The following is a 26917-nucleotide window of genomic DNA, read 5'->3' as shown; positions in this document are numbered from 1 at the left end:
TCTCACGTATGAAATTTGCATTCAGAAAACTTAATTTCCAAATAACATCACACAGAATTTAAGTGGAGTATGAGCATATAAGGTGTTGCACAAGATACACATTTTAGTAGTTAGTAAAAAGTCTGCATTCATATAAAGATGAACACTATACCTTGAAATAATAACACAATTAAAAATACTTTAGTCTTGAGAAAAGTGTATTTTAGAATTAAATTATTCAAATGTCTAAAAACACGCCGGGTGCAAGGATTTGGCATAGACTGTTGCCGCTGACTAAGCGGTCACTGTTAATAAAAATGTCTTCGAACCATTCAGGACACTGAGGTCTGGTCATTCCAATCCACAGACTTCAGCCCTAAATAATGTTCCCCAGCGTTACACAGGCAGAACATCAGAGACAGCAAGAGGCGGAAATAGTAATTAAATTAACAACTTGAAAAACAAAATAAAATATTGTTTAGAAATGAAATTGAGCCTCTCCTCTTTGCCATTTTTCAATTTAGAATGATGAAATGCACAGAAGCGCCACAAGGGGGTGCTGCTGGTAAACCGACAAGAGCCCTTCCCTGCCCACTGCAGCAAGGAAATAACCCTCCTGGGATGTCAAGACGAACTCGGACAGTCCACAACGGAGAGGGGAGATCTTAAGACAGGAGTACGTTCCAGAACATTATTCCAGAAACAGAGCACCACGCCGTAAAGATAGGCGTGGAAAGGCAAACAGGGGATGTCAGGTCTTTCCTTCCCTTATTTTCTCATCACAGATTTAGTCATTTGAAGAAAAAAGCAATCTCTGCTTCTCTTCAACGGAGCATTAAACTTGAGATATGTTTACTCTTGATTCTCTTTGGGGAACTATCCACTTTAAAAGCAGCTCCAAAGCTCAGTGTCCTGGGGGGAGCCTTCCATGGGGACGCCCACCCCCGCCCAGCCAGCCTCCAGTGACCCCCACCCGCCCGCGCATCATTTCAGTTCAAAGAGCCGTCCTCCGTCCTCGTCACATTCTCAAGGGCTAAGTAAAAAAAAACAAAAAAAAGCAAACAAACAAAAACCAAAGGTTTAAAATGCAAATCGAATTCTGAAAGTCTGAGTCAGGCTTTGTTGTGCTCAGAATTAATTCCACTATTTCTAACTTGCCCTGAAGTGAAGTTGCCAAAGAATTTGCTGAAACTTGAGGACTAGAAGCTATAAAGCTCATGATGATTTAGCTTAAAAGCTTTCCCAGAAGTGACAGTACAAAAACGAAGCTCCTCTCACAGGGCTAAGGTTTTCTCTTTTTAATAAAAGCATTTACTTGATTGATAAGACCTGTGATGCCTTGATTTGATTATTTTTCAAGAATTATTTTCAAAATGGGCCACAAAAGTTGTTTTCTTCACTCTTGTTAGCCTTAACCTACTATCCCCAAATCAACTGCAATTTAGCTATTTTAACTGCTTCCGTTTGGGGGCTTTTTTCCACTGCTACTGTGAACTAAGATGGACAGGACAACAAGGAGACCAAACCAGTCAGTCCTAAAGGAAATCAATTGAATATTGATTGATTGATTGATTTTTTAATATTCATTGGGAGGACTGATGCTGAAGCTGAAGCTTCAGTGGCTCTGGCCACCTGATACGAAGAGCCGACTCATTGGAAAAGACCCTGATGCTGGGAAAGATTGAGGGCAAGAGGAGAAGGGGACGACAGAGGATGAGATGGTTGGATGGCATCACCGACACAATGGACATGAGTTTGAGCAGGCTCCGGGAGATGGTGAAGGACAGGGAGGCCTGCATGCTGCAGTCCGTGGGGTCCCAAAGAGACAGACACGACTGAGCGACTGAACAGCAAGCCTTGAGGAGCATCCAGCTGCAAGTCTGGAGAGTGCCATCAGATACTAAAGCGATGGACACAGGCAGATGGCTCGGGAAGGATGGGGGTTGTGTAGTTAGACACACCCTGGAGTGGGTTGAATCATGTCCTGTGAAAAGACCTGTTCACATCCCAACTCTGGGTACCTGTGTGGGTGTGTGTGCTCAGTCATGTCCGACTCTTTGGGGCCTCATGGACTGCAGCACACCAGGCTTCCTTGTCTTTCACTATCTCCCTGAGCTTACTCAAACTCATGTTCATCAAGTCCATGATGCCATCCAACCATCTGATCCTCTGTCACCCTCTTCTCCTCCCGCCTTCAATCTTTCCCAGCATCAGGGTCTTTTCCAATGAGTCATTCCTTTGCATCAGGTGGCCGAAGTATTGAAGCTTCAGCATCAGCACCGGTCCTTCCAATGAATATCCACTATGGATCTCCTTTAGGATGGACTGGTTTAATCTCCTTGCTGTCCAAGGGACATCCACACAAAGGGGATGAAAATAGCAACTACCCTGATGGCTGGTGTGAAGATTACAGGATGTGGTGTGATCGACCACATCAACACAGTTATGTTAAATTTTGTGGATTGAAAATAAAAATTACCGTGATAGGGAAATTATCAGAAGCAAAGTTTGGTTTTTAAAAAAGGTAAACTTAACTGAAAAAGAAAAAGCAAAGTAAAATTGTTTAATAAGACTCCGTGGCCACCGGAGGTCAGTGTTGCTTCGAAGCAAAATCCCCATTAAGTCCCTCTGGGGGTGTAAAGGTCTTACAAGAAATGACTACATTTTCTTCTAAAAAATGTTAACTTCAATATATCTGATTTTTAGACTTACTGAGTGACAGATGGTTACAGTCTGTTAAAAAAAATAAACTTGTTAAAAAAAGTCAACTTGTTAAAGATATATATTTTGTGCAAAAATGAGCTTGGATCCTCCTCATTCAAAAGTAATAAGAGAAATTAAGGGAGGGGAGAAACATATGCATAAAAAAACATGTACCTACTCAAATGTATATTTCTGGTCTTCAGCCACTTAGTCGTGTCCGAATGTCTGCGACCCCATGGACTGTAGCCCACCAGGCTCCTCTGTCCATGGGATTCTCCAGGCAAGAATACTGGAGTGGGTTGCCATTTCCTATTCCAGGGGATCATCCCAACCCAGGGATCAAATCAGCGCTTCTGCATTGCAGGCAGATTCTTTACCAGTGAGCCACCTGGGAAGCCCATATTATATCTATAGGTACATAGATATATTTGCAATCTTACCCAGAGCTCAGTGCCAGGGAAAAGTAAAAACTATGTCTTATAACACTTACTCTGTAACTGAAGAGGTCAGTAACACATAGCATCTCTTAAATTAAAAAATAAAAATTATAAATATTTTTTAAAATTAAAAAAAAATGCTCTACTGCAAACAATAAAGGCAGAGATTATTACTGGTAGCATCATTTGCAATGTCTTTGCTCTAAGATTGGGAGAGTTGAGGGAAGGAGAGAAGAGACGATCTTGAACGCAGGGGTGAAAACTGACAATGAACCTGTGGGGAAACCACATTGGGGTAACTGGGGCTGGTTTTTGGGACACATTGTATGATTCTGATGCATCCGTGTTGCCCAAGTTCCGCACTTACCTGAGACATTTGGATATTCATTCATCCACTGCTCTGGGCAAAGAAATGGGCAAAAACAGAGAAATTCCCAGCCCTCATGGAGCTGTGTTAAATGAGCAAACAAATGTTTGAATATATGGTTATTTATGGTAAGAAGGGCTCAGAAAGAAAAGAGCAGTGTGGCCAGACTAGCGGTTTCCCTGGTGGCTCAGATGGCAAAGAATCTGCCTGCCATGCGGGAGACCCAGGTTTGAGCCCTGGGTCGGGAAGATCCCCTGGAGAAGGGAATGACCAGACAAGACCTCTTGGAGGAAAGTGACATTTGAGCAGAGAGGACCATTTGAGAGGACCATTTGGGTCATGAGTTGTGAATCAGTATTTCGGGTCAAAGACGCCAAAGCCAGTGCAGACAGTCCGCAGTGAGTGAAAAGGAAAGAAGTGCGGATGTATCCCAAGGGCAATGGGAAACCAGCTTGCACTTAAAGGCTAAAGAACCGTTTCGGCTGCTGTATAAACAACGGATGGTCTGACGATTCAGCAAGAGTGAAAGGAGCGAGACCCAGGGGTGGTTAGGCGTGCGTGTGGTATCCAGGGAGACCGCGTCTGAGATGGAGAAAAGGAAACGGGTTGTAGACATTTGGAGGGAGAATTAGCCAGTCTTATCAGGGGATCAGACAGGGGCAGGGGGACAGTATTTCTCTTTACTCTGGGTGGACCTGTATGCTTAAGTCTCTACTGCTGAAACTTAATTGTTTCTACAGAGAAATACCAACCTTTCCTCTTAAAGAAAGTGAAGTCGCTCAGTCATGTCCAGCTCTTTGCGACCCCATGGACTATAGCCTACCAGGCTCCTCCTTCCATGGGATTTTCTAGGCAAGAGTACTGGAGTGGGTTGCCATTTCCTTCTCCAGGAGATCTTCCCAAACCAAGGACTGAGCCTGGGTCTCCCTCATTGTAGGCAGATGCTTTACTGCCTGAGCTACCAGGGAAGCATTTGCATTTCCTCTTAAAAGTAGAATTATTAAATTTTCACCACTTATACAAAGAAGAATCAAACAATCATGTATCCTTGATTGTTTTGATGTATGTATATAAAATAATACCAACGAAGTGCCACGGCTTTTTAATGGGAATGGAAGCAAAACTGCATTCAGCCACATGCTTTTAAATTTAATAAAGAAAAAATGAGAAGGTGATTATTCCCATGCCATTCTGATTTTATATCCATTGTTCAAAGTCTCTGTTGCTTTTTCTTCTCCTAGAAATAGTCATAGGAAATGGATATATTGAATCCAAAAATATTCGTCTCCAAATCTATAAATTATAGTCAAATTTCATTTCTACTCTAAGGGAACATTTTCAATAATACACAAGCACTGTGACAAGAGTATCTGTGCCAGCCAGGCAACTAACAGGAGAAGAGATGGGCCTGTGGATGCATCTGATTACGAGAACAAGGACTAACATAAACTAAACAGGCAAAGCTTTACCCCAGATGAGTTCTGGACATTCTCATGAGATGGAGGTTACCGGGGCAAGTTGGTTTCCTTCTGGCAGAACTGGATGAGCCACGCCTGTGTTCCTAAGGGAACAGATTTCAAAAGACGTTAGGTGCCAGGCGGAGACTGCCTCCGACTACAGGTGTGGGGGGCTGGGAGATATTTTTAAATTATAGAACATAATGCCAAAAAAGGCAGTTGACTGTAACAGCTGCAATTTTCCCGTAAAAGAGGAAAAGAGTTTAACACAAACAGACAAGTAGTAACTGGGCCAAATACCAGAGGTATGTCTAGATGCCCATGTTCAAGCGTGGCACAAATTACCTGGATCTGTTCCCGTGAGACTCTCTCCGGGAACTCCTCCCTGCCAATGTCTCTTTTCCAAGGAGCAGCCCGAGAACTCTTCATGACTCTCACTGTTGTAGGAACAAATCAGGATGATGGTTGTGAAGTGAAAGTGAAAGTCGCTCAGTCATCTGACTCTTTTCCACCCCACGGGCTATATAGTCCATGGAATTCTCCAGGCCAGAATACTGGAGTGTGGAGCCTTTCCCTTCTCCAGGGGATCTTTCCAACCCAGGGGTCAAATCCAGGTCTCCCACATGGCAGGCAGATTCTCTACCAGCTGAGTCACAAGGGAAGCCCAGGAATACTGGAGTGGGTAGCCTATCACTTTTCCAGCAGATCTTTCCGACCCAGGAATCGAACTGTGGTCTCTTGCGTTGCAGACAGATTCTTTACCAGCTGAGACACAAGGGAAACCGAAAGGGCTCTGCAAAAATAAAAAGTGCAACACAATGCAAGATGATGTTATAATCTGTTATAATTTCCTTTCATGATTCATCTGTTACATTTTACCACAACTATAGGCTTCAAGTAGATAGAAGTATCATACAATTATAATTATACATTTTATATTGTGTAATAGTATTACATGGCTTATTGTGAATAATCAATAACAAAATGAATGCTAAATCTCCTTAAAAAAAATTTTTTTTTTTTTGCTCAGTCGTGTCTGACTCTCTGTAACCCTGTGGACTATAGTCCCGCCAGACTCCTCTGTCCCTGGGAGTTTCCAGACAAGAATACTGGAGTGGGTAGCCATTCCTTTCTCTAGGGGAATCTTCCTAACCCAAATATTGAACCCAGCTATCCTGCATTGCAGGCATTTTCTTTACCATATGAACTACCAAAGAAGCCCCATACTTATTTTGATCTCATCCCAAGTCCTGAAATCTGACTTAGGACAGAATCAAGGCATATGTATTTTCACAATTCTCTAGGTGATTCTGATGGGCACGCCAGCTTCTGAATCTCTGCACTGTTTTAATAAATATTAGGTAAAGTGAAGTGAAGTTGCTCAGTCAGGTTCGACTCTTTGCGACCCCATGGACTGTAGCCTGCCTGGCTGCTCTGTCCATGGGATTTTCCAGGCAAGGTACTGGAGTGGGTTGCCATTAGGTAAGATTGTGGTAATAAATAAATGTAATTTATTTTCATGTACATATTTGAGATTTTTATAAAAAAATAGTCCTTATGGATTAACAAGGTAAGAAATGCAAATAGTCTATCAATCAACCCACATGCGGATGACGCAGGTTAACTCGATTTTTTTATTTTTTTAGGTTAACTCGATTTTATGTGGGGCTTTTTTAAGCGGTAGTTTCTCTGCTCTTCCTGCCGCTCACCACAGTATCTGTCACTCTCAAACCTAGAAGTCCCCAGATGGCGCCTGTCTCGCAGGTGGTCAGGAGCAGACCCTGGCTGCCTCCGTCACCCTGAGCTGCGTGAAACTCCTTGCTGCCATCGGTCCCCTCTTCCACAGGCGCCAGGCGGAACCCCAGGGCGCCAGCGCCATTGTGCGGGGTCCTTCCCGAGCCTAAGTCACTGCCTGCCTGGGGTCTCAGCAGCACCACTGGGGCTCAGAGGACTGGGCCCCCGCTGCACACAGGCTGATGTGCGGTGCTATCTCATGACACGGGAAGTGCATGCACAGAACACACACATGCCCCTCCAGGTCACGCTTCCCTGTCGGCTCCCCAAAGAGCTTCCTTGTGCTCCCGATGCCACCCCCAGGTTTGTAAAATTAGCCATTTCTGTCTTTAGTCCCCAGACTTGAGGACCCCACCTGATGGAGGGTGTGTGCGCAAGAGACAGGAGAGCACCCAAGGTTAGTGGGATGAGAACCAGGTTAAATGACCCCAGCAGCTCCAAGAGCAGTTCCCTCTTCTACATTCGAATCTGGGGTGTTTCCATCACACCAGTTTTAGCTCTAATCTCCTCTCCCTTATTTTCTGGTGCTGTTCATCAGAAAGGCTGCTCCCCTGGGTCTGGCAGAAATGCTTGAATTCTAGCTGGACTACAGCTTAGGGGCAGGCTGGGACCTCCTAAAGTCATTCCCAGAGTCCTCCATTTGCAATGGAACGAACATCTGGCAGACCAGTAGTAGTGTAAGGCAAATGATGGCAAAGCCAGTTTTGTTGACAACTGAACATATCATATAGTCCACGTTTGCAGAGAGCTGTTCCAATATCTTTCACTCTTCATAAAAATATAATAATCAATAGTGGTACTCCTCCCCCTCCTTCCTTCACCCAAGTACAAGGTTGTTACAGAGTCAAAAAGTTCTGATCAGTCCTTGGAACAGGACCCAGCCCCGACACTGGTCCATCAAGCTAATGTGCCATTAAAACCTTGTTTGTCAAAGCTGATCTTTCCCAAGGTGACTGCGCCCCGGCTCCTCGAATGCACCCACTTCAGACCTTGCTGGTCAAGCAAAGTGTGTCCTTGTCCCTGGCTGATGTACAACAAACTCCAGGATGATGCTCCAACCATGCAGGACGAAGGGATCAGGGGTGTTGCGGAGCAGGGGGGAATCTCCAGCTGCAAGTGAGCAGCAGAAACACCCCTGACCTTGTAGATCAGAAACTCTCGAGAGTTTGGAATCAGGCTTAGCTGATGATACAATTAGCACTTCCTTGAGGGACAGGAGAGAGAACTTTATTTTGGTCTGGTAACTCATTCATCTGGCTACCAGTCAAGTAAGATGCAAACGCATGATTTCAAATAGCTTTTTTTTTTCTTTCTATTCTTCCTTTTGAGATAATTTCAGCCTTACACAAAAGCTGCAAAAATAATACAAAGAATACCCACATAGCCCTCAAGGAGATTCCCAACTATTGACATGTTAATCACATTGTCTCCATTATTCTCCCTGTCTCAAGCACAGTATGTTATTTTCTGAAAAGTTGGAAAGTGAGTGGTGGACATAAAGATCCCCTCCTCCCAAAACCTGCCTTATTAACCACATTGCAATTAACAAAAGCAGGAAATTGACATTGATATACTACCAGTATCTATCCTATAGATCTTACAACAATTTTGCCAGTTGTATTACTAACGTCCTATGCCACAAAAGAAAGAAAGAAAGAAACAGAATTTTATGGTTTATCAAGTCACAGTTGCTCTGAGATTCAGGTAACTGGTAGCATAATAACTCTTAGGGTTCAGTACAGCATAGTCCTGGTCCTAAAATACTCCCTAATATTTAGACCCTGAAACCCGCTGCTGTCTTCTCAAGTGAAGGGTAGGAAGTAACCATCCAGAACGTTGATCATGTGCCTTTTTCAAAACTGAAGTGTCGCAGCTGTACAATATTATGTAAGTTACAGGCGCACAATACAGTGATTCGCAATTTTTAAAGGATGTACTCCGTTCAGCGTTATTATAAAATAGTGCCTATATGCCCCCTGTTGCACTGTATATCCTTGTAGCTTATTTTATACATCATGGTTTGAATCTCTTAACCCCCTATCTTCCCCTTCTCTGTCCCCACTGGTAACCAGCAGCCCTTTCTCTATATCGTGAGTCTGTCCTCTGTCATAGTCACTAGTTTGTGGTCCTCTTTAGACGCTACATACAAGTGACGTCACACAGTGTCTGTCCTCCTCTGTCTGACCCACTGCACCCATCATAATGTCCTCCAAGTCCATCCACGTTGCTGCGAATGGCAAGATTTTACTCTAGTTTACGTCTGAACAGTATTCCATTGTGTGGCTGTGTGTGTGTGTGTGTGTGTGTGTGCACATACATGTCATGGGGCTTCCCAGGTGGCTCAGTGCTAAAGAATCCGCCTGCCAATGCAGGAGACACAGGTTCAACCCCTGGGTTGGGAAGATCCCCTAGAGAAGGAAATGGCAACCCACTCCAGTATTCTTGCCTGGAGAATCCCATGGACAGAGCGCCTGGCGGGCTACAGTCCATGGGATTGTAAACAGTAGGACATGACTTAGCAACTAAGCGTGCACACATGCATGTATATCACACCTTCTTTATCATCATCTGCTGATGGACACTTAGGTTGATTCCACACGTTAGCAATTGTGAACACTGGGGTGCAAATATCTTTTCAAATTAGTGTCTTCTTAAATTTTTATTTATTTATTTAGGCTGCTTAGGCTCTTATTTGTGACATATAGGATCTAATTCCCTGACCAGGTTATTGAACGTAGTTCCCCTACATTGGAAACTCAGAGTCTTAGTCACTAGACCACCAGAGAAGTCCTCAAATTAGTGTCTTTTTTATTTCAGATATATACACAGGAGTAGAACTGCTGAATCCTATGGTAGTTCTAGGGCTTCCCTAGTAGCTCAGCTGGTAAAGAATCCCCCTGCAATGCAGGAGACCCCAGTTTGATTCCTGGGTCAGGAAGATCCACTGGAGATGGGAATGGCTACCCACTCCAGTATTCTGAGTCTTCTCTGGTGGCTCAGCTGGTAAAGAATCTGCCTGCAATGCAGAGGACCTGGGTTCAGTCCCTGGGGTGGAAAGATCCCCTGGAGAAGAGAAAGGCTCCCCACTCCAGTATTCTGTCCTGGAGAATTCTATGGACTGCACAGTCCATGGGGTTACAAAGAGTCAGACACGACTGAGCCACTTTCACTTCTCATGCTAGTTCTAGTCCTAGTTTTAGAAACCTTCCTACCATTTTCCACAGTGACTACACCAATTTACCTTCTCACCAACAGTGTACAGTGTTCCCTTTTTTCCACATCCTCACCAACTTGTCGTTGAGTTCTCCTTGAGGACAGCCATTCTGACAGGTGGGAGGCGACAGCTCCTTGCAGTTTTGATTTGCATTTCCCCGACACTGTGATGCTGAGCATCCCACCAGGTACCTGCTGGCCATCTGCGTTTTCTCTTTGGAAAACTGCCTATCAGTTCTTCTGCTCATCTCCTAACTGGATTGTTTGTTTTTATGATGTTGAGTCGCAAGAGCTGTTCAGTATGTTGGCTATTAACCCCTATTGGCCACATCATTTGCAAATATCTTCTCCCATTCAGTCGGGGGTTCTCTTGTCTCGTTGATGGTTTCCTTTGCTGTGCAAAAGCTTTTAAGTTTAATTAGGCCCCACTTGTTTACTTTTGCTTTCATTTCTGTTGCCTTAGGAGACAGATCCAAAAACTATCGCTAAGATTTATGTCAAAGACAGCTCTGCCTATGTTCTCTTCTAAGACTTATGGTTTCAGATTTTACATTTAGGTCTTTAGTCCATCTTGAGTTTATCTCCTTTTATTTCTTCTTATCTTCTTTATTTCTTCTCTGTTTCTCTTCTGAGCAACTTAATTTAATTCCACAATTCCTTACTGACTGCCTGATATACCCAAGACACTATCTTTGGTTCAGGGGGATACAAAGTTTTTGAAGATGCAGTCTCAACACCCCATGAATCAAAATGTTATTAAGCAAACAGTAGCTTAGTGGAAATAAAAAACAGTAGTAAAAATGTAGTAAAAAACTGTATAGCAGTTTTTTCTATATTCAGTATCCTACTATAAGAATATCAATGTATATATGTGTGTGTGTATAACTGAATCATTTTGCCATACAGCAGAAATTAACACCACACTGTAAATCAACTATACTTCAATTAAAAATTTAAAAATACAAAAAAAGAATGGATACCACAGGGTTCTATTATACAGCACAGGGTACTATCGTCTATATCCTGTGAAAATTCATAATGGAAAAGAAAATGAAAATGAATGTATACGTGTGTGTGTGTGTGTGTGTGTGTGTGTGTGTGTAACTGAATCACTCTGCTGTGTGGCAGAAATTAACACAATGTTGTAAATCAACTATACTTTAATTTTTTAAAAAAAAGGGAGAGGGGTAGAATAGATTATTGGGTCCCTACTGTTTGGTAGATGCTTTATCAAGTGATCATATGCATATAACGTTTTTCACAAATATGGTGACATTGGCATGATTTTCCTTGTTTCATGGATGTGGAAATCAAGGCTCATAAAATCAAGAACTCTGCCTGGCAGGTCCATGCAGTGAGACTTAGAGATCTGTCTCCGAAGCCATTCAGTTTAGTTCAGTTCAGTTGCTCAGTCGTGTCTGTTAAGCCCGATGTCCAAATCCCCGAGCGGGAAGAGAGAAGGCTTCCAAGACAATGCAACTCGCAAAAAAAGGGAAGTGTATTACTGACTCGAGCCAGGGCCTTCTGCCGCAACCATCTCAGTGTTGCAGGGTCAGAAAGCCCTGAGCAGAGGCGGTTACCCAAATTTATAAGGTATGCATAAGCGGTTAGTAGCTGGCTTAAGCGGATTGGTTACATGTTTGCAAAGCAATTTTATTGGTACAAACTTTCCCGGGCTTTTGTTCAAACTTTTCAGCTCTCCCTTTGTTTCTTACTGGGCGCATATTGATTGGCTGGCTCCAGGTTACCTGATGGGGGCGGGGAATCCCACCATTTCAGGGGAAACCGCAACCCATGTCCGGGCCGCCTGCCAGCCCCAGCAGCCCCACAATGTCCAACTCTTTGCGACCCCATGGACTGCAGCACGCCAGGCTTCCCTGTCCCATCACCAACTCCCGGAGCTTACTCAGACCTGTGTCCATAAAGTCAGTGATGCCATCCAACCATCTCATCCTCTGTCATCCTCTTCTCTTCCTGCCCTCAATCTTTCCCAGCATCAAGGTCTTTTTCAATGAGTCAGTTCTCCACATCAGGTGGCCAAAGTATTGGAGCTTCAGCTTCAGCATCAGTCCTTCCAGTGATTATTCAGGACTGATTTCCGAAGCCCTTGTCTGCTCCTCGAAAATGAGGTAGTCTATGGTCATACCACCTTGAACACGCCCGATCTCGTCTGATCTCGGAAGCTAAGCAGGGTCGGGCCTGGTTAGTACTTGGATGGGAAAACGAGGTGGAAGCAGATGGTGTGGAGCAGCGGGAGGGGAAGGGAGAGAGAAGGAATGAGAGAATGAAATCAGTGGAGGGGAGGAAGCCTCCTGGGGCCTCAAGGACAGACTGCCGAGCAGAGAAGATTTTGAGGATAAAGATGAAAAAGCAGTCCAGGCTGAGGCTTGAGATAGCTGTGGGCGAGGTCCCACGCTGTGAAGCAGCAAAATGGCCAGACCAGGTTCTCCTGACAGAACAAAGGAAACCCAGTTTCTTAAGAATTCAAGGCTGCCCTCGGGGCGTCCCAGGCACAGCTGAAGCTGGGAAGATATAACTCACACCATTAGGCAGGGAGAGTTCTCCCCTGGAATCAGCAGTTGGCAAGCCTTCTTCTCACTGCGAAGCTCTTTTGGATTTCTTTCTGCAGGAGGAAGATTAGCCCATTTAAAGCTAAAGAGGGTGAGGCAGGGCCGGGAGCCCTTCTTCGATGGATCTCTGTCCCAGGGGGTCTAGTCTGCTAAGTGTGGACAGAAGCACAGAGTCCGGACGTGCTGGCCTGCTGCCTGTTGGTCAAGCCACACATCGCAGTTGCTTGGGAAGCGGTCTGGGTGGAGAAACGTCTCTATTTCTGACGTAAAGAGATGTTGTTTGTTTACATTTGCATCTTCTAAGGAACGGATGCTTCAGCAAGACACTGGATCCTGGACAAACATCGTTCTGATGACACTGTCACTGACTGCCGAAGCGCTGGAGTTAGAAGGAAACTTTGTTAATATTTACATGTCTAAAATAGACCAACTAAGTACTTTTATATTGTAAATATCGGGCTACGGTCCACAGGGTTGAAAAGAGTCAGCCAGGACTGAAGCGACTTAGCATGTTTGCACACATTCAAATTCTATTTCTGACCCAGATCAGCATGTTCTGAAAGATGCTCATTTCAAAGTTGAAAAAGTTATCCGGGCCTTGTTGCTCAGTTGTGTCCGACTGTTCGTGACCCCATGGACTATAGCCCACCAGACTCCTCTGTCCATGGGATTCTCCAGGCAAGAATACTGGAGTGGATTGCCATGCCCTCCTCCAGGGGATCTTCCAGGCCCAGGGATCGAACTTGCATCTCTTACATCTCCTGCAGTGGCAGGCGGGTTCTTGACCACTAGCACCACCTGGGAAGCCCGAAAGAATGCATGGCTCAGATGTGAATGCTGACAGCCCCCTCTGTGCGTCGCAGGCGCAGAGCTCAGAGACGTGTCACCACTCCCCACACACTCCTGCATCCTCATCTCACAAGGAGAGACTGAGACGGACTCCTATCGGTGTTTCCGGAATTAAATAAGTCAGTAGACATGCAGCACTAGAAGCGTGAGCAGTAAATATTAGTTTAGCTAATCATGGGAGTGATTAAATCATGGGTATAAAGCCTATTGGGTGTTTGATCTCTCAGTCTGAAAAAAAAAAGCCACGATGAGAATGAATATCGAGGAGCTAAATGACCACAGAAAAGAGTTTCATTTTACTTTCGGATCACTCATATACCTGCGGTACCGTCAAGATAAAGGTTCCGAAGGAGGTGAAATATTACATCTAGCTACTTCCCTCTGGCCATAAGCACACAGGTCAAACCTTCTGAATCAGGATTCAGGAAATGGTCTAAATCTGTGAAGTGAAAGTCTCTCAGCCAGGTCCGACTCTTGGTGACCCCAGGGACTGCCTGCCAGGCTCCTCTGTCCGTAAAATTCTCCAGGCCAGAATACTGGAGTGGGTAGCTGTTCCCTTTTCCAGGGGTCTTCCAGACCCAGGAATCTAACAGGGGTCTCCGGCATTGCAAGCAGAGTCTTTACCAACTGAGCTACGAGGGAAGCCCAAAGTCGCTCGGTCGCGTCCCACTCTTTGCGACCCCATGGACTATACAGCCCGTGGACTTCTCCAGACCAGAATACTGGAGTGGGTAGCTGTTCCCTTCTCGAGGGGATCTTCCCAACCCAGGAATCGAACCCAGGTCTCCTGCATTGTGGGTGGATTCTTTACCAACTGAGCCACCAGGGAACTCAACCTGTGAACTCAAATCTGTGAACTCAACGTGACTTGTAAGATGGTTGATTTGAATAAATTATTGAGATGCGTTCACACCTTGATTGTTCAGATTAGAATTAAACTGAGTGGCTTTTTTTTATTCAGTCTCACAATTATTCCTCATAGCATCTCCCATCAACTCCTTCTCGACATTTACTCAATACTGAATCCACATCCTTAGTCCTGCCCAGTAGACTGAGATGGCTGTTAACCTATGGGACATCCTATAAGTCCCTTGGACAGCAAGGGGGTCAAACCAGTCAATCCTAAGGGAAATCAACCCCGAATATTCATTGGAAGAACTGATGCTGAAGCTTCAATACTTTGGCCACCTGATGTGAAGAGACGATTCACTGATGTGAAAAGACCCTGGGCAAGACTGGGGTCTTGGGTGCTGGGAAAGACTGAGGGCAGAAGAAGAGGGTGACAGAGGATGAGATGGGTGGATGGCATCACCAACTCAATGGACATGAGTTTGAGCAAACTCTAGGAGACAGTCAATGGTAGGGAAACCTGGCGTGCTGCAGTCCATGGGGGTCAAAGTGTCAGATGTGACTTAGTGACTGAACAACAACAGCATATTTTCATGATCATATTTCATTTTCATCATCTCAGTATCTCATGACCATTATCATATTTTCATAATCTCAATGCAGAATCATTCTGTGGTCATCAGACCAAAACCCAAAAAGCACCTACTCATTAGAGGAGAAAGGCATCCTTTTACAGCATGGATGCCATCTTGAGGTATTTGGTCCCCATCTGAATCCTTTATGGAAGCTCGGAGCTCCCCTGGCATCTCAGACAGTAAAGAGCCCACCTGCCATGCAGGAGACCCAGGTTCGATCCCTGGGTCAGGAAGATCCCCTGAAGGAGGGAATAGCAACCCACTCCAGTGTTCTTGCCTGGAAAACTCCATGGACAGTCCATGGGGTAGCAAGAGTCAGATATGACTGAGCGACTAAACCACCACCAAGTCAGAAACGCTCTTCCTGGGACTTTCCTGCCTTCCAGTGAAAGCGGCTTGTTCCCTTGTTGAGGAACTAAGATCCCATATGCCTGACCCCCAAAAAAGAAAGATAAAACAGAAGCAATAATTGTAACAAATTCAATGTGTTTAGTCACTCCATGTTTCTGACTCTTTGAGACCCTATCAACTGTAGCCCACATTGAATTATTGACTAATTCAGTAACTAATGATTCAATAATTTTTATGAAGTTTGAGTTGAGAAAGAATGAAAGTAAAAGTGCTAGTTGCTCAGTCATGTCCAACTCTGTGACCCCGTGGGCTGTAGCCCACCAGGCTCCTCTGTCCATGGGATTTTCCAGGCCAGAATACTGAAGTGGATTGCCATTCCCTTCTCCAGGGCATCTTCCCGACTCAGGGATCAAACCTGGGTCTCCCGTATTGCAGGCTGATTCTTTACTGTCTGAGCCACCAAATTCAATAAAGATTATAAAATAATCCACATCAAAAAAAAAAAAAAACCTTAAAAGAAAGAAAGAAATGCTTTTTTATTATTGGGCACTTTACGGAGACTTCTTGTCTTTGGTAACTGTGGGTCCTGAGAAATGTCTGGACCATCTCTTCCGTTAAGCGAACCGAGGAGCACTTTAGTGGATTCGTTGGTTCATTCATTCATTCAGGCAGTGTTGGCTGAGCCAAGGCTTGGCCTGGAGCCCTGCAAGAAGATGCAGGTGGATTTGGCCTAATTCTTACGCCCCGCGGACTTCACAGGGTCACAGGTGAGGCGGGAATAGGGGCTGGCGAGAAGGACTCGGGTCCCAAGAGGGGCCCTGACAGGCTGGCTCCACATACATCTGTGAAATGACAGCTCATCATGGAGACTTCATAGCAGAAGACAGGATTCTGTCTTCCTGGGCAGGGGACCCCGCCTAAACCATCCACACCAGATGGTCGCGGACAGTGGACAGAGGTGGACGAGCAGAGAAAACATCCTCCTCCCCCTCACCACGGCCTCTCCCGCCTCGCACCCCAGAACCACTCGGGGCGTTTCTGCAAAGCAGTCACTCCGGGGACGGGAGGGTGCTTGCCTCTTGCCTGCACAGCAGGGACGCCTACTCTCTCCCCAGAAGAAACCTTGCCAGCCCCTTCTGAAAGCAAAGGAGGAAAAGATCTCTGCTGGCAAAGGAGGTTCATTTTCCAGCCAGGAAAGAAGAACTGGGAAAGAAGATGGGAGATTGTTCCTGACCCCCTCACCTAGGATCGGTGTTGGTTCCCAGCAAGAAAGAAGGCAGGATACACCGTCAGGTGGGGGCCTGGACACCTGGAATTGATTACAGCGCTGAGAAGGGAAAAATGCCCTTTCTCTACATCTTAGTATCTTCCTCCATAACAAGATGATAATAAAACATTTACTTATGTCAGAAGGAAGCTGCCTAGAAAACTGGCTCAAGGCCTAGAAATATCCTCAAACCTACTCAAGTGTTTGTGAGCAGGGTGACCACATCAGGAGCGGTGGAAAGTCAAAACCACCTGACCTAGCAGCAAAGCCATCATGAACTTTCTAGAGCTCTTCCAGCGACGCTGACCACCCTGGAAACTGAATCTGCAGTGCTTCAAAAAGAGGATGGGAGACAGGTCTTTAAAAAATGATACATTTTGCATTAGAAGGGGGTGGACAAATGCCAGTTTTTTAATTCTCCCAAATGTAACATCAGAAAACCTCTGGGTGTCTGCTGCAGAGGACCTGTCATTCAACAGCATGTTCATGGCCAGAAAAAAAACTTCACAGTGAGAAACAACGACAAGTACTTCTATTAATACAGAAGGATATTGCTCCTTGCATTCCAGACACGCCATCGCGCTACGTGAGTGAACTCGGTCAGTTAATCCTTCAGTCAGGATCAGAGGTCAGTAGGATAATTATCCTTGCTTTCAGATAAGGCAGCTGAGCTCAGGGTTAATATAAACTGTGATACTTTCGCCAGGACCATGAAGAGAGAGAAAGGCAGGCATAAACAGAAAGGGATCAGAAGATGACCACAAAGCAAGTAAGCACCAAAATCTGGGGTCACGTGGCTTCACACCAGTGGAAACAAAGCCCACTTAAATGATTAAAATATCTTGCTTATCCAATAGAATATTTCTAAAGAAATTAGCTTTTTCTTCTCATAGATGAATAGGGACATAAAAGAGACGAACATAATTACCATTAGCAAATCTCATGACGATCTTTTGATGCATGAACTTGGCAAGGTTACAGCCTCCAGTTATTCAACCAGACTCTCTCCCAGGAGTTGCTGTGAAGGAACTTTGTAGATGTGAATCAAGTCCACAGTCGGTTGACTTTAGTTAAGGGAGATGATCCTTGTTCATCTGGGGGAGCCGGATTTAGTCAGCGGGAAGACCTTGAAAGCAGAACGGAGGCTTCCCTGAAGAAGAGACTGTGTGGGGATAAGAGCTTCAGCCTCTTCTAGAATTCCCAGCTTACCCTGTGGATTTCAGACTTGACTAGTCAGCCCACGGTCACGTAACCGAACACCCCTTGCAGTAAAGCTCTTAAGACTTCTCCTGAACCCTGGCTGACACAGTTCTGAAAGTGTTCCTTGTCGTGAATGTATAAGAATGAATTAGGGCTTCCCAGGAGTCGGTGATGGACAGGGAGGCCTGGAGTGCTGCAGTCCATGGGGTCCCAAAGAGTCAGACACGACTGAGCGACTGAACTGAACTGAACTGAGGGCTTCCCTGGTGGCTCAGGGGTAAACAATCCATCTGCTAAAGCAGGAGACACGGGTTTGACCCCTGATCTGGCAGATCCCACGTACCTAGGAGCACCACAGCTACTAAGCCTGTGCTCTAGAGCCCATGACCCACAGAGGAGGCACCGCAGGGGGACGCCCACACAGCAGGTCAGGAGGAGCCCCGCGCCGCAACGAGGGAGAGAGCCGGGGCAGCCAAACACCCAGCACAGCCAAAAACGCACAGTAAATACAGTTATTTTAAAAAGAAGGAACTAGCAGTCGCCTATTGTATTCACACAAAAGCTAGTACTGCAGAGTGTATGTTTAAGGGGGTTACAGTCTGCCCTGCATTCTGATTAGTAATGAACTCACACTCTCGGAGATGGACTCGGAAAATCTCTCATGAAGCCAAAGTAAACATTAAGTTAAAATTCCATCTGAATTATTCTGAACAAATTCTGAATGGGTAGAGTCTTAACAAAGTTCCAAAGTGTTAAAAAAGAGAGACTTCTTCCCTCTGATTTAAAGAACATATTCACACACACACACACACACACACACACACACACACACACACACACATCTATCAGAAAGTACTTCCCCTAGGGGAGTTTGGAGGAGAATGGATGCATGTGTAAGTATAGCTGAGTCCCTTTGCTGTGTCCCAGAAACTATCACAAGATTGTTAATCATATATATTCCAACAGAAAATAAAAAGTTTAAATAAAAAAGAGAGACAGTACCTCCACAGACACTTGCATCTATTCCAATAGCATGAATGGAATGCCAGTGACATCCTGAACACCTTTCAGCTTTGTGACCTTGGATAAATCACTCAACAACTCTGTCTCTCAAGTTGCTTATCTATAAAATAGGGACAAAATACCGCCTGTCTCGCAGGACTATAATGACAATAAAGTTAGTTGATAATTTTAAATGAGAAGGTCCGGCACATGGCACACATCATGTATTTGTGGGTTTGGGAAGCTGGCAAAAACTTCACAGAGGAGCTGGCACTAGAAAGAATGGACTTTTAATTAAGTGCAGAGCCCCAGGTACAATTTTGAATAATGGAGGAGACAGGTTTGAGCACAGCTTAGAGGTGGGAGTGAGGAGAGCCCGTTATTAAATCTTCCTGCCTGCCCTGAAACTCCTCCCCTAGAAACCCTGGGAGAGAGCATGAATGCCAGGCTACGGGCAAAACAAACCTAGATTCTGTGTCTAAAACTCCACTGCAAGACACCTTGAAAACTGCATGCCACGTATCTCAAAACGAGTTCATGTTAAACAAGCTTGGAAAGCAGTATTAACTCCAGACTAACAGGTTAGCCATCACTGACTCAATGGACATGAGTTTGAGCAGACTCCGGGAGATAGGGAAGGACAAAAAAGCCTGGTGTGCTGCGGTCCCTGGGGTCGCAAAAATTCAGACGCAACTCAGCAAATGAACAACAGAACAGTTTTCTTTAGGGCAGGATTCCCCAACAACTATAACCTACTAGTGTGCAGCCAACAGCTTCCCAGGTGGCTTGGTGGTAAAGAATCCGCCTGCAATACAGGAGATGCAGGAGACACAGGTTCGATTCCTTGGGTTGGAAAGATCCCCTGGAGTAGGGAATGGCAACTCACCTCCAGTATTCTGGCCTGGAAAACCCCATGGACAGAGGCGCCTGATCGGCTGCTGATCATGAGGTTGAAAAAGAGTCAGATATGACTGAGGGACTGAGCGCATGCGTGCACACACACACACACACACACACACACACAGACACACACACACACACACAGACACACACACAGACACGCACACACACAGACACGCACACACACACACACACAGACACGCGCGCGCACACACAGACACGCACACACACACACAGACACGCGCACACACACACACACACACAGACAGACACACACGCAGACACACACAGACACGCACACACACAGACACACACGCGCACACACACACAGACACGCACACACACAGACACGCACACACACACAGACACGCACACACACAGACACGCACACACACAGACACGCACACACAGAGAGACACGCACACACACACATGCACACACACACAGAGACACGCACACACACACAGACAGACACGCACACACACACACACGCACAAGATACAGGCCCCTGCAGTCAACAGGGCACCGTATGCAATAGCTCCCAGCATGGGGTGACAGACCCTCCTCCCTCCAGAGCATCTCCCAGGAAAACCGTTCTGAGATGCACACCGCTGCAAATGCACCTGTATCACCTGGGTTTTCTGAATTCTGGCATCAGGGACCTCGCTGACCAGAGAGAGACACCGCCCCTCGCAGGCCCAGGCAGTTCTCAAAGACAGCGCCTGGACTCAGCTTCCCCGCACAGACTGACCAAGTCAGGGCCCACAGGTCGCCCACCGACTGCGTGGCTCCTTGCCCTGGTCAGCCCAAGGTCAGACTCTGCACTCCAGAGCCCACCGAAACCATCTCACGAGCCAGTCCAAAGTCTGCTTTCCCTGACTTCCCTTCCCAAGGAAGCCACAGTCCAGGCTGCCACCATGTTCTCCTGGCTCCTTCTGCTCCCAGACCCGCCCTGGGCTTCTCCAGGTGGCCCTGAGTGGCCCGGCTTGCCCCTCCTCTCCAGACCTGTAAGGAACAAACGGTGCTTTCTGTAGCTACTGCCAATCTGCTAGTTTTACCACGCCTGAATTACAATAAAATCTACATTTTAAAACATCCATGTTGCCAGTGAAGGGCTTTTAGAGACATCTAAGCCTATTTATGTCTTAGAAGGGCTTCTCTGATGGCTCAGATTGTAGAGAATCTGCCCGCAAGTCAGGAGACCCAGGTTCGATCCCTGGGATGGGAAGATTCCTTGGAGAAGGAAATGGCAGCCCACTCCAATCTTCCCAGGGGACTCTAGTGGTAAAGAATCCACTTGCCAATGTAGGAGATGTAAGAGACTCCGGTTCGATCCCTGAGTTGGGAAGATCTCCTGGAGAAGGAAATGGCAACCCACTCCAGCATTCCTGCCGGGGAAATCTCAGGGACAGAGGAGCCGGGTGGGCTACAGCCCATGGGGTCACAAAGAGTCAGACACAAGTGAGCACACACCCACTCCAGCATCCTTGCCTGGAGAAACCCATGGACAGAGGTGCCTGGTGGGCTATAGTTCACGGTTTCACAAAAGAGTCAGACACTACTTAGAGGCTAAGCAACAACGAATAAGTGAATGACATTGCAGAGTCACACAACTGAGCGACTAAGACACACACATGTTTTAGAAGTATTCGTCTTAACCATCACCCCTATGTGCTGTGCTTAGTCAGTCGAGTCGACTCTTTGTGACCCCACGGACTCAAGCCCGCCAGCCTACTCTGTCCGTGGGGATTCTCCAGGCAGGAATACTGGAGTGGGTTGCCATGCCCTCCTCGAAGGGATCTTCCTAACCCAGGGATTGAACTCAGGTCTCCTGAATTTCAGGTGGATTCTTTACCATCTGAGCCACCAGGGAAGCCCATCTTAGCCATCTTAACCATCACCTCTATACCACATTCCAAATTCCCGGAGCATCCTTACAGCCTCAGGAAGCCCAAAACTAACCTGAACGCCTCACCGAGGGACACAGAGGGGTTCAAGGGGCCTGAACCCCCACCTATCTCAAAGTCCTAATATACTTGCTGAGTCTTTGGGAGCTCAGAGCATCTCAAGGAAGTCCATCCCTTTACCCCAACCTGGATACATAGCAATATGGACCACATCACAGTTTCAGGAAAGGTGATGACAAGTCAGTCAGCTTCAGCTTTTTCCCAGTATTCAGAGAATTCTAGATGTCTTTGGCAATTGAAGGGCTTCCCTGGTGGTTCAGACGGAAAAGAATCTGCCTGCAATGCAGAAGACCCAGGTTCTATTCTGGATTAGGAAGATCCCCTGAGGAAGGGAATGACAACCCACTCCAGAATTCTTGCCTGGGAAATCCCGTGGACAGAGAATCCTGGCAGGCTACAGTCCATAAGTCACAAAGAGTCAGACACGACTGAGTAACAAATACACACACACTTGGCAATAAAGATCTGGGATTCACTTAAACTTTTACATTGGAGGCACACAAGAATTGGGAAACTGGTCCTTGTTTCTAGACACTTTGACCTCATCTTTTTTTTCATCTGTGATATTAAAGGAGTTAAATCAGTTACCTTATAAAGTAACTCCCAGCTCTGAAATTCTGTGGTTCTCAATTACTCCCCAGAGCTACTAATTCCAGATAATTTTATAATCCTCTATAATGGCTTTAAATCACAAATGATATTGGTACAAAAATCTTCTACCTCTATATGCTTTTTTTTTTCTTTTCTACACTATGCCAGTTCTCCAGAGTACACTTTTGTTAATTACGAGGGCCCTTACTATTTATCGTGAGCCAAATAAAATAAATATTTGACTCTGGCAAAGGAAATGTATTTTTTTTTTCCTAGCATGATGCCAACCTTCATTCCATACCGTGCCCCATCACTGAGTCAACAATGAGCTTTATCTGCGCTTGGAAAAGACATTAGGGAATGAATGAGTCATGGCCCCACCAGAGCCATTTGAGGTCAAGTGCACACTGGCTGCAGCCCCTCCCCTCAAGGGAGCCCTTGGCAGGACCCTGAATAGGAACTGCGGTGACCTTTGCTTGAAGGTAAGGAAATGAATCACAGGGCTTGATCAAGACTTACTAGTTCTGTCTCCACGTGAAGGATAAAACTGATGGCTGCCTGATGAGAAAGTTGGAGCAAAGCAGAGATAATGAGCCTCATATCTTCAGAAGGGAGAATGTTGCAACCTGATGGAAGGTGCTTTGTTGGACTGCTTTCATCTCAGGTGGAATGTCAGGGCCATTTGTCAAAAGTCAGATTTGAAACAGGTGATATTTCAAATTAATATGTTCTTCAGTCATGAAATACAGAGCTCAACGCTGAACCTCTTGACCATGACTGTTGTCCATAAGGAAAACAGATCCCCGGATGTCACGAAGCTACCTAAGAATTATGTTGTTCTTGTTATTGCTGTTGTTGTTTAGCCGCTCAGTCATATCCAAGTCTTTGCGACCCCATGGACTGGAGCACACCAGGCTCCTCCATCTGTGGGATTTCCCAGCAGGAACACTGGAGAGGGTTGTCGTTTCCTTCTCCAGCTCATTAGATGGCGTCTTTTATGGGGGCACATCCTTGAGTACACATTGCATCTCGCTGTTGCTATTGTTCAGTCATTAAGTCGTGTCTGACTCTGCGACCCTGTATATTGCAGCACCCCCAGGCTTCCCTGTCCTTCACTATCTCCCAGAGTTTGCTCAGTTCACGTCTATTGAGTCCATCATGCGATCTAACCATCTCATCCTCTGCCACCCCCTTCTCCTCCTGCCCTCAATCTTTCCCAGCATCAGGGTCTTCTCCAATGAGTCATCTCTTCACACCAGGTGGCCAGAGCATTGGAGCTTCAGTTTCAGCACATCCTTCTTAGCTTCCAGCATCTCAACCCATCTCTCCGACCTTCAGGAAACCAGATGCCATCATGGTGAGTGGTCACTGTATTGGTCAAGGGAAATTGGTTCTTTGATTTCAAGCTTGAGGGGCCTGGGCAGAGCTGTGTTTGAGAAGACAGACAGACAGCGTGGCCTCACCCAGGCCAGCAGACTCCATCCCAGAAGCGCTTTGGGCCACGTGACTGACCTCTCAGGAGCTGTTCTGGATACAAATCTCAGACACAAATTAACCAACAACATCTTCCAAGGAAAACACGATCATTTCCAGTAAAATATTAAAATAAAATCAGGGAGAACTTCCTGCAATTACTTTCTTTTACTGGAATGCCAATATCTTTACATCCTCTGAATCTTTAATATTTTCAATGTTTAGAGAAACTCCCAGATGGTTGTTTGTCTATTAAATAAGTTTTAAAGATATACTTTGTGAAGTGTGGCTGTATCTGGATGGAGAGATTGTGGAGCAGTTTCACTTTTTAGTTTTCTACGTTTTAATTGTTTGAACTTCTTACAGGGCAAATATATGTTTTGAAGTTTTCAGATATATACTTTGCAATTGGAAAAGTAATCTTCACAGGTTGAGAACTTCCTGGATTATTGTTCCATGTCAAGCCAGCCCTTTGAGTATCTATCGATGAATGTATATTACACGTGGGGCTTCCCAGGTGGTGCTAGTGTAGAAGAACCCAGTGACCAACGCTGGAGATGTAAGAGACTCAGGTTCAATCCTTGGGTCAGGACGGTCCCCTGGAAAAGAAATGGCAACCCACTCCAGTATTCTTGCCTGGAGAATCCCATGGACAGAGGAGCCTGGCGAATTACAGTCCACAGGATGGCAGAGTTGGCCGTGACTGAGGCCACTTAGCACACACCCATATTACAGGTATGTTTTTGCCTACAGTGTAATGCCATGCCCTTATTAATGCTCAATAAATATTAGTTGAATAGAATTATCAAGAAGGATACAAACCCTGTCTCTTAGCATTGAGAACACAGTCCATCGCTGTCTTAACCATTGTTACAGACTGAATTCTGAACATCTATCCATTCAGTTCATCCTAAAATGAATGAATGGAAAACGAGGGAAGGAGGAACAACAAAATGGGAACCTCAGAGATATGTGAGGGGCTACATCCTTCACAGATCCTCCTCACGCTAAGGAATTCTGGAAGGCTGTGCCCGTGATTGCCTCTTGGTTGTTTTTTAACCAATCTTGGTATAAACCTGTGCCTTCCTGTCTGTTTGCACTGCCAGACTCTTCAGAGGCCCCGTCCAACCCCTTACCATATCTGCAGCAGTGTTTAGCGCCCTAGCAGCCCTGAGTGTGAATCCGCTGTACCTGTGTTCGCTGCATGTACTGTGGCCTCACCTGGAGTGGAATGAAGCATGTTGTCTGAGGACTCACCAGCACCACATCCTCCCCAGCACCACATCCTCCCCAGGCATGCAGTGCCCGGCCCTGCCCCCAGGCGAGATATTTACCTGGGCACGGGCTCAGCAGGGCTGAGTCACTAGACCCTCAGAAACCTCACCTCCTAAGGCGGGCTGCTTTATTAAAGAGTTGGCTGAGCACCAGCAAGTGAGCTATTTTTATTCAAAACTCGGGCTCGAAGATAAAATTATGGCCGAGAGGAAAAGAGATGCTGAATGTGCTTTCTGGAAAGTCTAAAGTGAAACGCTCTTGCAGTCCTGCTGTTGTTCCGAGGGCAGCACTTGAGTCAATCAGCAGAGCCTTGTTCGTGTTCCTGGGGGAGAAATCAAGCCACAGGATGCAACCCACATGCCCCTTATGTAGACAGGGGCGCATCCTTGCCACATCCAATGCTGGGGCCCAGAGTGGTCAAACTGAAGAGCATCCAAAGCAGAGCATGAAGCCAACTCACGTCAGCATCAGGGTTTCCCAGTGGCTCAGCGGGAAAGAATCCGCCTGGAACCATTGGGTTCCATCCCTGGGTCGGGAAGATCCCCTGGAGGAGGGCATGGCAACCCACTCTAGCATTCTCGCCTGGAGAGTCGGATGGACAGAGGAGCCTGGAGGGCTACCTGGTACTCTTGGCTGTTCACAAAGAGTCAGACAGGACTGAGCCACTAAGCAACAATAACAACATGTCAGTGTCAGTGACTCTGCAACAGCCCTTGACTCCCAATCACCAACCATGATGTCCTGGTGTTGGGGTTTGAAAAGCCAGGAAGAGCATGAAAAGCCAGGAATTCTTTAACAATAGAATTTAGCAGTGCCCACAGAGCTTCCTTCACCACCTTTCCCAACAAGCCTCACTGCCTCTTAGTATATCAGAACATAGATCTAGACTTACGGTTGCCAGGGCAGAAGGATGTGGGGGAAGGGATAGTTAGGGAGTTGGGGATGGACATGTACACACTGCTATACTGAAAATGGATCACCACCAAGGCCCTGCTGTAGAGTACCAGGAACTCTGCTCAATGTTATGTGAGCCTGGATGGGAGGGGAACTGGGGGAGAATGGATACATGTGTATGTATGGCTGAGTCACCCTGCTGTCCACCTGAGACTATCACAACCCTGCTAATCGGCTATACTCCAATATAAAATAAAAATATTTTTAAAAACTGAGATCCAGGATCTAGTTGGTGTTTGTAACTCTGTAGGTGGTGGATCAAAGTTTTAAAATTGAGCCAAGAGATGGCCTAAAATTAAGATGGAGGTTAAAGGGAATTGGGAATGGGTGTGACGATGGTGATCCTGAAACACAGGATCGAAACCAGAGCTTCCGCATGCATCCAGACAGCGCCCTTGGTTTGTGGATGGTCCCCGAAGCCTGAGTCTTGTGAGTCAAGTCCCTCGGGCACAGATCTGGGAGGTTTGGCAGGTACTAAAAGTATTTTTGACTTAAGGACGGACTTTATTTTCTTGGGCTCCAAAATCACTGCAGTTGGTGACTGTAGCCACAAAATTAAAAGATGCTTGCTCTTTGGAAGAAAAGCTGTGACAAATCTAGGCAGCAAGTTAAGAAGCAGAGACATCACTTTGCCAACAAAGGTCCGTAGCGTCAAAGCTATGGTTTTTCCAGTAGCCATGTACAGATGTGAGAGTTGGACCATAAAGAAGGTTGAGCACTGAGGAATTGATGCTTTTGAAATATGGTGCTGGAGAAGACTCTTGGGAGTCCCTTGGCCTGCAAGGAGGTCAAACTAGTCAAACCTAAAGGAAATCAACCCTGAATATTCATTGGAAGGACTGATGCTGAAGCTAAAGCTCCAATACTTTTGCCAGCTGATATGAAGAGCTGACTCATAGAAAAGACCCTGGTGCTGGGAAAGATTGAGGGCAGGAAGAGAATAGGGCAACAGATGCTGAGATGCTTGGATGGCATCACTGACTCAGTGGATTTGAATATGAGCAAATTTCAGGAGATAGTGAAAGACAGGGAAGCCTGGCGTGCTGCAGTCCATGGGGTCACAAAGAGTCAGACACAACTTCGA

At 45.9% G+C, this 26917-nt stretch overlaps 1 long non-coding RNA gene across 1 annotated transcript; it reads right to left on the bottom strand.

Moving 5' to 3' along the window:
- Positions 1-4573: 4573 nt before the first annotated feature.
- Positions 4574-17603, bottom strand: LOC139030404 (uncharacterized). The gene is made up of 3 exons (XR_011482776.1): positions 17400-17603; positions 5289-5736; positions 4574-5047 (listed from the first exon to the last, which is right to left on the bottom strand). It is a non-coding gene; the product is annotated as an uncharacterized lncRNA (long non-coding RNA).
- Between the last annotated feature and the right edge of the window lie 9314 nt (positions 17604-26917).

This window comes from Odocoileus virginianus, chromosome 22 (assembly GCF_023699985.2).
Source record: "Odocoileus virginianus isolate 20LAN1187 ecotype Illinois chromosome 22, Ovbor_1.2, whole genome shotgun sequence".
Taxonomy (NCBI): Eukaryota; Metazoa; Chordata; class Mammalia; order Artiodactyla; family Cervidae; genus Odocoileus; species Odocoileus virginianus.
The sequence above is the reverse complement of the archived record's forward strand: the minus strand, read 5'-3'. Positions and strand labels throughout refer to the sequence as shown.